Here is a 13,910-nt window from a genome sequence, read left to right as displayed (position 1 = left end):
TGCCATATTCACATGAATCAGCCATGGGTGTATATGTGTTCCCCATCCTGACCCTCCCTCCCCATCCCATCTCTCAGGGTCATCCCACTGCACCAGCCCTGAGCACCTTGTCTCAGGCATCAAACCTGGACTGGCGATCTATTTCACATATGATAATATAGAGGTTTCAATGCTCTTCTCTCAATTCATCCCACCCTCGCCTTCTCCCAGAGAGTCCAGAAGACTGCTCTATGCATCTGTGTCTCTTTTGCTGTCTTGCATATAGGGTCATCATTACTATCTTTCTAAATTCCATATATATGCATTAATATACTGTATTGGTGTTTTTCTTTCTGACTTACTTCACTCTGTATAATAGGCTCCTGTTTCATCCACCTCATTAGAACTGATTCAAATGCATTCTTTTCAATAGCTGAGTAATATTCCATTGTGTATATGTACCACAGCTTTCTTATCCATTCGTCTGCTGATGGACATCTAGGTTGCTTCCATGTCCTGGCTATTATAAACAGTGCTGAGATGAACATTGGGGTACACGTGTCTCTTTCCCTTCTGGTTTCCTCAGTGTGTATGCCCAGCAGTGGGATTGGTGGGTTGTATGGCAGTTCTATTTCCAGTTTCTTAAGGAATCTCCACACTGTTCTCCATGGTGGCTGTACTAGTTTGCATTCCCACCAAGAGTGTAAGAGGGTTCCTTTTTCTCTATACCCTCTCCAGCATTTATTGTTTGTACATTTTTTGATAGCAGCCATTCTGACCAGCGTGAGATGGTACCTCATTGTGGTTTTGATTTGCATTTCTCTGATAATGAGCGATGTTGAGCATCTTTTCATGGGTTTGTTAGCCATCTGTATGTCTTTGGAGAAATGTCTGTTTAGTTCTTTGGCCCATTCTTTGATTGGGTCATTTATTTTTCTGGAATTGAGCTTCAGGAGTTGCTTGTATATTTTTGAGATTAATTCTTTGTCAGTTGTTTCCTTTGCTATTATTTTCTCCCATTCTGAAGGCTGTCTTTTCACCTTGCTTATAGTTTCCTTCATTGTGCAAAAGCTTTTAAGTTTAATTAGGTCCCATTTGTTTATTTTTGCTTTTATTTCCATTACTCTGGGATGTGGGTCATAGAGGATCCTGCTGTGATTTATGTTGGAGAGTGTTTTGCCTATGTTCTCCTCTAGGAGTTTTATAGTTTCTGGTCTTACATTTAGATCTTTAATCCATTTTGAGTTTATTTTTGTGTATGGTGTTAGAAAGCATTCTAGATTTGTTCTTTTACAAGTGGTTGACCAGTTTTCCCAGCACCACTTCTTAAAGAGATTGTCTTTTCTCCATTGTATATTCTTGCCTCCTTTGTCAAAGATAAGGTGTCCATAGGTGCGTGGGTTTATCTCTGGGCTTTCTATTTTGTTCCATTGATCTATATTTCTGTCTTTGTGCCAACACCATACAATTTGATGACTGTAGCTATGTAGTATAGCCTGAAATTAGGCAGGTTGATTCCTCCAGTTCCATTCTTCTCCCTCAAGATTGCTTTGGCTATTTGAGGTTTTTTGTATTTCCATACAAATTGTGAAGTTATTTGTTCTAGCTCTGTGAAAAATACCGTTGGTAGTTTGATAGGGATTGCATTGAATCTATAGGTTGCTTTGGGTAGTATACTCATTTTCAAAATATTGATTCTTCTGATCCATTAACATGGTATATTTCTCCATCTATCTGTGTCCTTTTTGATTTCTTTCACCAGTGTTTTAAAGCTTTCTATATATAGGTCTTTTGTTCTTTTAGGTAGATTTATTCCTAAGTATTTTATTCTTTTCACTGCAATGGTGAATGGAATTGTTTCCTTAATTTTTCTTTCTGTTTTCTCATTGTTAGTGTATAAGAATGCAAGGGATTTCTGTGTGTTAATTTGTATCCTTCAACTTTACTATATTCATTGATTAGCTCTAGTAATTTTCTGGTGGAGTCTTTAGGGTTTTCTACGTAGAGGATCATGTCATCTGCAAACAGTGAGAGTTCTACTTTATCTGGATTCCTTTTATTTCTTTTTCTGCTCCGATTGCTGTGGCTAAAACTTCCAAAACTATGTTGAATAGTAGTGGTGAGAGTGCACACCCTAGTCTTGTTCCTGACTTTAGCGGAAATGGTTTCAATTTTTCACTATTGAGGATAATGCCTGTTGTGTGTTTATCATATATGGCTTTTATTATATTGAGGTATGTTCCTTCTATGCCTGCTTTCTGGAGACTTTTTTATCATAAATGGATACTGAATTTTGTCAAAGGCTTTCATTGCATTTATTGAGATAATCATATGGCTTTTATGTTTCAATTTGTTAATGTGATGTATCACATTGATTGATTTGTGCATATTGAAGAATCCTTGCATCCCTGGGATAAAGCCCACTTGGTCATGATGTATGATCTTTTGGTGCTCAGCTTTCTTTATAGTCTAACTCTCACATCCATACATGACTACTGGAGAAACCATAGCTTGACTAGATGGACCTTTGTTGGCAAAGTACTGTCTCTGCTTTTTAATGTGCTGTCTAGGTTGGTCATAACTTTTCTTCCAAGAAGTAAGCGTCTTTTAATTTCATGGCTGCAGTCACCATCTGCAGTGATTTTGGAGCCCCCAGAAATAAAGTCTCTCACTGTTTCCACTGTTTCCCCATCTATTTGCCATGAAGTGATGGGATTGGATGCCATGATCTTAGTTTTCTAAGTGCTGAGTTTTAAGCCAACTGTTTCACTCTCCTTTTTCAGTTTCATCAAGAGGCTCTTTAGTTCTTCTTTGCTTTCTGCCATAAGGGTGGTGTTATCTGCATATCTGAGGTTATTGATATTTCTCCCAGCAGTTTTGATTCCAGCTTGTGCTTCATCCAGCCTGGCATTTCGCATGATGTACTCTGCATAGAAGTTAAATAAGCAGGGTGACAATATACAGCCTTGACGTACTCCTTTTCCTATTTGGAACCAGTCTGTTGTTCCGTGTCCAGTTCTAACTGATGCTTCTTGACCTGCATACAGATATCTCAGGAGGCAGTTAAGGTGGTCTGGTATTCCCATCTCTTTAAGAATTTTCCACATAGATAAAAGCATTATCAAGATCATATGTACTGTCCAAAAAACTGACCTTTGGTGGGGGGGTTAATAGCTGTATTAAAATATAATTCACATAATACACAATGTGGACTACTAACCACTACATGATCATGGCCATATACCACATATTTCACACATGTAAATTGTACTGTTCAGTGTTTTTAGTGTATATACAGAGTTATGCAATGATTACAATAATCAATTTTAGAACATTTTCATCGCCCTCAAGAAGTAGGCTCTATATCCTTTATCTATGACCATTTTACCTCCTAGTCCCCACAGACCTATACAACCACTAATTCACTGCCTACTTTGGACATTTTTTAATCATTGAATCATAATACATGGTCTTTCAAGACTAGGTTCTTTTACTGAGCATAATGTTTTCAAAGTTCATTCATACTGCAACTCCATTCCTTTTTTATGGCTAAATATTATTTCATAGTATGGATATGCCATATTTTGTTCATTCATAATTTTTAATTGCATTGTATCTTTTTATTATTGAACTATAAATTTGTTTATGTCATCCAGATACAAGTCCTTTATCAGATATATGATTCACAAATATTTTATTCCATTCTTATGAGTTGTCTTTTCACTTTTTTTGATAGTATCCTTTGAAGCATAAAAGTTTTTACTTTTTATCAAATCCAAATTATGTATTTTTTTCCTTTTTTTGCTAATGCACATGGTGTGATATCTAAGAAACCACTGACAAATTTAAGATCATGAAGATTTACTTTTTTTCTTCTACAAGTTTTATAGCTTTAGCTGTTACATTTAGGTCTTTGATCCATTTCAAATTAATTCTTGTATATCAGATGAGGCAGGGGTCTGACTTCATCCTTTCACATGTCAATATTCAGTTGTCTCAGGACTATTTGCTGAAGAGACAATTTTTCCTTCGTTGAACTGTTTTGGCAATCTCATTGAAAATTAATGGACTGTAAATGTGAGGGTTTATTTCTAGGTTCTCAATTCCATTCCATTTATCTATGTTTATCTTTAAACCTGTGCCTCACTATCTTGATTATTTTTGCATTGTCAACACTTTTGAAATCAGAAAATGTGAGGCCTCCAACTTTGTTCTTCCTCTTCAACATTATTTTAGTCATTCTGGGTCCCCTGAACTTTCATAAGAGTTTTACAACTACCTTGTCAATTTCTACAAAGAAGCTAGCTGGAATTCTGATACAGACTGGGTTGAACCTATAGATCAGTTGGGGAAGTGCTGCCATCTTAATGACAGTAAATCTTCTCATGACTACTGAATGTCTTTCTATTTATTTATACCTTATTTAATTTCTTTCAATAATGTTTTATAGTCTTAAGAATATAGTTTGCATCCTTGTTATATTTATTCCTATTTTAATCTTTTCCATTCTATTATAAATGAAATTGTTTTCCTAACTTCCAGCTTGTTCATTGCTGTTGTAGAGAAATGCAATTGATTTTTGTACATTAATTCTGTATCCTCCAACTTTTCCAAACTTGTTTACTAGTTCTAACAGTTTTTAGTGTACTAAATCATGTCATCTGCAAATGAGATAGTTTTACTCCTTCCCTTACAATTTAAATGCCTTTAATTTCATTGTCTTGTCTATTTGTCCCAGCAAACAGTGAAATGTTAAATAGAAGCAGTAAGAATGAACAGTCTTGTCTTGTTCCTCATTGCAGGGGGAAATCACAGTGGCATACACCCTTTACTTTTTGTTCATGTTACATGTAAGCCATGGGCTACTGGAGGGTCATTGCAACTATGCTCATTTCTTTTAAGCTTTACTCTGTAGACATAGATATCTTCTCATTCTAGGACCCAGCCTGACGTCTTACCTGAGCTATACTATTCTCTTGGCACAGGACAAAAAACAAGAGGCCAAGCCAAACCACATAGTCACCTTAAACCACTACTTGGATATGCCATGTGCCAAAGCCTATCAGTGGAGCTCAAAGTCAAATCCATACTCCTCCCACAAGAGGCATGGCAAGCCATCTGGCAATGGGTAAGGATCACAATCATCTTACAGGAATGGCAGAGAGTAAACAACTGTGAACAATGGTATCATCTCCTCTATTGAGTCTATATTTAATTTCCATCATCTCTAAGAATTACAGAAAATGATTAACTAAGCAATAAGTTCAGTTAATATCTTGACACAAAACACAATGAGTCCAGCTATTTTTTTATGACCTAGACCACTCTTTAGAAATTGTCCAATGTCACAGAGAAGACTAAGAAAAGTGATCTAAAACTTCAAAATAAGGAAAAATGATTGCATGACCTGTTGAATATCATGGCAGTACATTTTCTAATAAGCCTTTTAGTCACCTGACTCTCTCAAGGTTTATAACTTAAACTATCCACAGCGGATCAGAGTCCAGAAAATAATGTACTACAGTTCCCTGAAAGAACAGAATCTCCTTCTGTGTTCAAACACCTCTTATTAAATATCTGACAGTTTTAGAATCTGTTGACAAATGAAGATCAGAAGTGAAAATGTGAGTCAATGAGAAAATTATTTAATTTATGCATGTGTGCACTCTAGAACACTTTATAGGAGCGTATTTATTGTGTAAAGTGAACCAGGAGTACCCAGGATAATGAACAAGTTAAACTTATAGGCTAATAGCTCTCTTGCCTCTAAAGGTCTTTGGATATAAAAAGAAAAAAAGGGGGGGAAGGAATGAGTGTGCTCTTTTTATGCTTCGTTTTAGCACCTCTAATGTTTGCCATCTTACTTCACTTTCTCCCTGATCAAGCACATCCTCCCCACCCCAAAACAAAGTATCCTTCCATCCTCAAAAGAGGACATATTGCTAATAATGCTAACATTTAACTAAGCTACATTAATCAGAATTTTAATGGAAATTTATCACTTTAATTTTAGCATGTGTCTCAGTTAAGCCATTGAGTATGTTCTCCAAATTCAGTAGGTAAGTGTAAGTTTTGTTAACTGAACTGTGGTTTTAAAATGTCCTAAGGAAGCTTTCTGATGAAACATAAACCAAATCACTTATTTCATACCTCAGCAACTTTCATGCTTCACCAAGGCAGAGAATGCATGTTGGATATATATTTCTCACTTTGAGAAAGAGTTTAAACTCTGTTTGGACTGGTAGACAGTCAGAATTTCCCTGGACATATCCCACAGGGAACACTAAGATGTGGCTCCTGAAATATTCCTAATGACTTCATCTTTAAACATACTAGCTCTAAAATGATTGGGAGTGTGACTGCATGAAAAGTCCCTCTGGCTTAAATCTTCTATTACCCATAATGTTCTTTCTTCAAAGGTTAACCTATTCTTGTTCCTAGGACATTAGACATCTACCTTTTATGTCTGCCAAAAGAACTGAACAATTAAAAGAGACCCTGGGAAAATGTGCCATGTAAATTACCTCAGTGAGTGTTATTTAAATTAGAAAGAGAAAAAGAAGTGTTAGAAAAAATTTAAACTCCAATATATTTTATTTTATTTTATTTTATTTTTAAACTTTACATAATTGTATTAGTTTTGCCAAATATCAAAATGAATCCACCACAGGTATACATGTGTTCCCCATCCTGAACCCTCCTCCCTCCTCCCTCCCCATACCATCCCTCTGGGTCGTCCCAGTGCACTAGCCCCAAGCATCCAGTATCGTGCATCGAACCTGGACTGGCGACTCGTTTCTTACATGATATTTTACATGTTTCAATGCCATTCTCCCAAATCTTCCCACCCTCTCCCTCTCCCACAGAGTCCATAAGACTGTTCTATACATCAGTGTCTCTTTTGCTGTCTCGTACACCGGGTTATTATTTTTAAGTTGCTTTAAACTCATATCAATCTCAAATTAATGGCCATTTCCCTGGTGGCTCAGACAGTAAAGAATCTGCCTGCAATTCAGGAGATCTGGGTTCAACCCCTGGATCAGGAAGATCCTCTGGAGAAGAAAATGACAACCCACTCCAGTATTCTTGTCTAAAGAATCCTATAGACAGAGGTTACAGTCCTTGGGGTTGCAAAGAGTCGGACACAACTGAGCAACTAACACACAACTCCATCAAAATAAAAATAACCAGAAAGATAATTTTCTTTAGCAAACTCATCATCTGTCAAAAATAATAACATCAACCTTGAAAAGAAAAACCTCTATTTTTTATTTAAAAATATAGAAAAGGAGTGGCACCCATTATTATATAGAGACCATTCTGGAAATTCATTTACTCAGGCTCCCTGGTGAAAACAAGCATGGCTGAATTAGCCTACCAGTCAGCTCTAATTTATCAACGGGTTGTGTCCCAAAATTTATCTGTAAGTCAACTGTTTGAAACTCACAACATATTTTCCCATGAGAACAAAGGGTAGTTAGGGTCTTAGACCAGCTCACAAAAGCTTATAGACTGGAAATCTATGTCAGCTCTGGAACTTCTAATACCAGTCTGCAGGCTGGATCCTGATAACAGTGCAGGAGGGAAAAGGAAAATGATTTCTTTTTCCCTTCCTGTTGCAAAGCAATTTAAAGAAGACTCCTCCAAAAGGCCAAACTTAGGTATAATGCTATCTGTTCCCCTAATAATCCTCTTCCAATGTCTTAAATCTTTTAAGGCTAACACAACCCCTAGTTTTATATTTGGTTGACATAGAAGAGAACAGGCTAAGCAGCAGATATTTAGGGACTTGGCTATGATTTCTTGTATATGACATATAGACACCAACTCTAGATAAACTGGAATACAGAAAAAAGACCCTGTTTATGAATCTTGGGTGCATAGGTAGGGCCAGCCACAGGGGCAAGAGAAAAGTCCTGTTACCAAACCTGTACTCGGAGTTGGAGCGGAACCAGTAACAAAGCTAATGCTTGAGTTGTTGAAACACTTGTCTAGCGCTTTTCATACTCCTGTAGCTCAGGGTAGGTTTGGGTCCAGAGACCATGTCTGGGATTCAGTTTAGAGGTGGTTAATGGTCCAAGTGAGATGAGCTGAAGAACAGTGAGGACAGGGAGTCAAGCAGGTGATAATGACTTGTTGATTTGATTCAAAAGTTTCTATTCATTTGGAAGAAATTACAAACAGGTCAAATATTTATTGTGTACCCATACCGTGCCATGCACTGTGTTCAGTTGAGTTCAGTCGCTCAGTCGTGTCCGACTCTGCGACCTCATGAACTGCAGCACACCAGGCCTTCCTGTCCGTCACCAACTCCCAGAGTCCACCCAAACCCATGTCTATTGTGTTGGTGATGCCATCCAACCGCCTCATCCTCCATCATCCCCTTCTCCTTCTACCCTCAATCTTTCCCAGTATCAGGGTCTTTTCAAATGAGTCAGGTCTCCGAATCAGGTGGCCAAAGTACTGGAGTTTCAGCTTCAACATCAGTCCCTCCAAATAAACACCCAGGACTGATCTCCTTTAGGACGGATTAGTTGGATTTCCTTACAGTCCAAGGGACTCTCAAGAGTCTTCTCCAATACCACAGTTCAAAAGCATCAATTCTTCAGCACTCAGCTTTCTTTACAGTCCAACTCTCACATCCATACATGACTACTGGAAAAACCATAGCCTTGACTAGATGGACCTTTGCTGGCAAAGTAATGTCTCTGCTCTTTAATATGCTGTCTAGGTTGGTCATAGCTTTTCTTCCAGGGAGTTAGTGTGTTTTAATGTCATGGCTGCAGTCACCATCTACAGTGATTTTGGAGCCCAGAAAAATAAAGTCAGCCACTGTTTCCACTGTTTCCCCATCTATTTGCCATGAAGTTAGGTGCTGGTATTAAATAGTCCCTACTTGTGGTGCTCATATTCCACAACAGTGTTGAAGAGTTCACAGGAACCAAACAAATCCTCATTTAAGAGGGAAAAGCACAATTGTCCCCAACCCACTATGACTTAGACTTCCAAAGTAGTGGCCTTATGTTTTGGAGGTGAGTGAACTGTTCCCTTGTGGCTCAGACAGTAAAGCATCTGCCTGCCAATGCAAGAGATCCAGGTTCAATCCCTCGGTAGGAAAGATCTGAAGAAGGAAATGGCAACGCACTCCAGTATTCTTGCCTGGAGAATTCCATAGGCAGAGGACCCTGGTTGGCTGCAGTCCATGGGGTCACAAAGAGTTGGACATGACTGAGCATGCACAGATGATGAGAGATGAACTGTAAAAATATGACCAAGTTAACTATTGCAAGAATCAAACAATATCAACTGTGTCATATTCCTACAGTGAAACTGAAGGAAACAAACAAATACAAAACCCAGAAGCTTAACTCCACAAATATGCCCAAGGCAAAACCACCAAGTGAGCTAGGTCCTTTTTGGCACCTTTCCTACAAGTCCTTTTACCTTCAAGTAGCCATTATGCTGTGGCACTCTCCCAGGATCAGGCCATGTCCCTTTCTCTGACTTTCGCCCAGGTAAAATCTCTCAGTGCTTTCCTAGGTAACATGAGAGTATGAGGTACTATCATCAGAAATCATTTGTGCTTCAGTGCTAGTGAGAAAACTGACTGCCCTCTCCCACAATGCCTTAGTTTAATGAATAGGCACAACTCCAGAAGTGCTTGTAAAGTGCTTAATTGTGAGAATTTCACACACCACAGCTATCTGGTAGGGGTGATATTTTGGAATCAGGGCCTTTCAGTGCCCACTTAAACTTACCCATAGACAACTAACCACTTCACCTACGTATGTACAAAACAGATCTAGAATTAAAAACCTCTGGAGAGTTGATATCCCTTGGAAATCTCCATCCTCAGATTGTTAAAACAACCATTTGTGGAGCTCTGCATAAATATGGGGCAAGCACTACTGTATGAATGAACTCACTTAATCCTTAGGATGACCTTACGAAATGGTTCTCATTATTAGCCTCACTTTACCAATGAGGAAAAAGAGGCACAATTCATCTAAAAAAAAGGCAGAGGAAAAGTAAAAAAAATGAGACAACAGGACAAATAGAAAACAAATAGCATGAAGTCAGATTTTAGCTTAACTATTCAATAATGACATTAAATGTACTGTCTAAACACTTGAATTAAAAGGCAGAGATTGTCATTGGATTGAATTAAAAAGCAAGAAAACCCATTTCAAATATAAAGGAAAAGGATGGAAAAAATATACCATGCAAATGCAATCAAGGGTATTGGCAGTCCAGTGGGTAAGACTTCATGCTCCCACTGCGGGGAGCATGGGTCTGATCCCTGGTAGGGGAACTAAGATCCCACAGACTGCACGGTGTGGCCAAAAGAAAAGAAACCTTCCGAAACTGTATTAATTTTAAAGTTGGTTTTAGAATGAGGAGTATTACCAGGGGGTATAGAAGAATACTTCATTTTGATAAAGAGGTCAATTCACCAAGAATATATAATCCAAAGTGTGCATGCACCTAATCATAACGGTTCAAAATACAGGAACCAAAAAATGACAAAACTAAAAGAAGAAATAATTGTCACAATTATATTTGTAAATTTCAAAACACCTCTCTCAGTAATTGACAGACCAGGCAGACAGAAAATCAGCAAGGGTACAGAAGATCTGGAATGCCACCAACCAACTTGACCTCATTGGCATTTATAGAACACTGCATCCAGCTAAAGCAGAATGCACCATCTTTTTAAGTGCATGCGGAGTAGTCTCCATGGTAAGCCATAAATCAAGTCTCAGTAAATTTAAGAGGATTTAAATAAAGCAAAGGAAGTGCTTTGACTACAGTGCAACTAAACTATATATCAATAACAGAAGGATGTCTGGAAAATCTGCAAATATTTGGAAATGAAGCAACAAACTTCTAAATAACACATGGGTCAAAGAATAAATCCCGAGAGAAAAAATATTAATATTGTTATTAGTGGTAATATTTTGAGCTGTAGGAAAATGAAAATACCACACATCAACCTTGTGAGATGCAGCTAGATCAATGCTTAAAGAGAAAGTTATAGCATGGAATTAGTAAATGTTTATATAACCGCCTCACTAACCAACATCAGAATATGATGCAAGGAAAAGTAAAGAACAGAGTACAAAACCCAGGCCCAAATGCAACTCCAATCATAAAAAAATGAACCACTACAGATAAGAGCTAAAGAAGGTATAAGCGAAACCAAAAGTAGGTCTGAATTCCAAACTGCTTACCTTAGTAGTAGATGTTTGTTGATGATTCATGTCTAGGCTAACAAGAGGTTAGATCCAGGAAGGGAAGTGAAGGTAGGCTGGGGAAGGCAAGAGTGTTAGAGTGAACAAGAGCAGCATGTACTGGCTGAACCCAGGACAGAGGCTGTTACTCTTGACTTTAAAATACGTCTTGCTAATGATGGGTTTTCCCTGGGGCCTAATACACTTCTCTCCCCAAGCAACAGCCTCTGGATTGGTTCTGTCCCTAACTGAAGTAAGAACACAGGTGCTTGGGATTGTAGGCTAGTTTAACTGTTAATTCCCAAATATCATCTCCACATTATAATCACCTGAGGAACTGCCTTTAACACTCCTCCAGGCCTGCACTCCAAGAGACTTTGATTTAGTATATTTGGAGTGCAGGGTGCCTCCAAATATTTTTGATAAATTCTGACTCTGATGACCCCCCTGGTATAAATATTACCACTAATAACAGCTGCCATCAGTTACCGAGGACCTGCTATGTACTAGGTCCTCTCTATGTGCTTTTACATGCATTGTGAGATTTAACTCATGGGCAAAAAGGGCATTGTGAAGAGCAAGTGAGGAAGTTTAAGTGGAACTCATCCTCACTCAGAGAGGAGGAAAATCATCTTGACACAGAGGCAATAACTTTTCAATGATCTGTAATATACAAAAAATATGATTAAAACTTATTACGGTGATAAAAAGATTGGTGACATGAGGGTTAGTCATGAAAAAAGACTGAAAAAGTCTTTAGGAAGTGTGAAACAGTATATAGAGGTAAAGAGGTATGATCCAATCCCATGCTAGTATTGATAACAGGCTGGTGTGAGGGATTCTGCTGCTGCTAAGTCGCTTCAGTTGTGTCCAACTCTGTGCAACCCCATAGATGGCAGCCCACCAGGCTCCCCCATCCCTGGGATTCTCCAGGCAAGAACACTGGAGTGGGTTGCCATTTCCTTCTCCAATGCATGAAAGTGAAAAGTGAAAGTGAAGTCACTCAGTCGTGTCCAACTCGTAGCAACCCCATGGACTGCAGCCTACCAGGCTCCTCCGCCCATGGGATTTTCCAGGCAAGAGTACTGGAGTGGGCTGCCATTGCCTCTGGAGGGATTCTGCACTTTACCGAAATGGGCCTGAATTCTCGATCTCTTCTAGAGACACTCTCTCCTCCAGTGCCAACTTAGGGTGGAACCAGATCCCAAAAGACCTACACCCTCTAGGTCTGAACTGAAATAGGTTGGCTTCCTGAATATCTAAATCCTTCACGAAGTCTTCCCAGATCAACCTTTTGAGAAAAAGACTTCCCAAATCACACATAGTCTAAGGTCATTCTCACCCTGAGTACTCACCATCAGTTCAAAATGTAATTGGACCTCAGATAACATGTGATATGTATATCTTCCTCATTTTACATTTCCTGCTGTATATCCCATAAGCACAACCTTTTGTCTGTATTAGTGACTCCTTGGATAAATTATCCTGGAAAGCACAAAAGGTGCCTGCATAGTAGTACCTAGCAGTGGTATATCTAATTACAATTTACAAATGTTTTTTAATAATGATGAAATGTAACTAGAAGGTAAGTACCACTACACACTGCACTGAAATAAAGATCATAAAAGCCTTGAATATAGTACAATATATCATTCTGGTTAAAGTTTCATGAGGACAGGGGTAATAGCTCTTTATCAGTCTGATACTCAAGTCCAAGGACATCTGTCATCTGACAAAAATCCGAGGTCATCTAAGTTAAAGTAACAGGTCATTTTCTAGCTCCTATCCCTGAAAAGAAGGCTATTTCTCATTTGCAAGGATGATTTCTCACATTTATGTGCTCTGTACTCAGTCAAAATCTCCTCTTTCCTTTCTCCATTAAATACCTCCAGGACTTCCTGATGGTACAGTGGATAAGAATCCGCCTACCAATGCAGGAGACATGGGTTTGATGCCTGGTCCAGATTCCACATGCCGTGGAGCAACTAAGCCTGTGCGCCACAACTACTGAAGCCCGTGTGCCCAGAGCCTGCGCTCCACAAGAGAAGCCACGGGAATGAGAAGCCTATTCACCACAAGGAAGAGTAGCCCCCGCTCACCGCCACAACTAGAGAAAACCCAGGCGGAGCAACAAAGGCCCAGCGCAACTGAAAACAAACCAACAGAAAACTCCATTGAACAACACATCAAAGGAATTAAACTTTTGTTAGCCTGACCCATGCAGAAATGGTCATTATAGTCAATATTCCCACTATCCTCCAATATCCTCCTATTGTTATTCTCAATTACCATGTCAATTTGTGTTTATAACCCCAACAAAATCTGTATCCAATTAGCATGAATTAGCATCTTTTAAAGAAATCCTTCTTTTATTCTCAGCTCTAGAACAAATAAAGTCTCTTTGCCCCTGACAGGACCTCTAGAAATGTTATTAAAATTTTCAATTAAAAAAATTAAACATTTAAACTTGTTTCTGATAAGCAGTAAGATAGAATATTAAATGGCTGTAATATTAAAAGCTTCATTCTACCCAAGAGGCAGTCTTTAGAGATCAGTATCCACAAAAATGTAAACAAAACAAAGGCCAGGCACAGCTTGTAAACTAATGAGATCTTATGCTACTTGGATCATGAGAATCAAACAAGGATCACATGAGTTTTTGGATTTTTACAAACATGCTTATAAAAAGTAAGGCCACCA

The sequence above is a fragment of the Bos indicus x Bos taurus genome, chromosome X, assembly GCF_003369695.1.
Source record: "Bos indicus x Bos taurus breed Angus x Brahman F1 hybrid chromosome X, Bos_hybrid_MaternalHap_v2.0, whole genome shotgun sequence".
Taxonomy (NCBI): domain Eukaryota; kingdom Metazoa; phylum Chordata; class Mammalia; order Artiodactyla; family Bovidae; genus Bos; species Bos indicus x Bos taurus.
Note: the sequence above shows the minus strand (reverse complement) of the source record.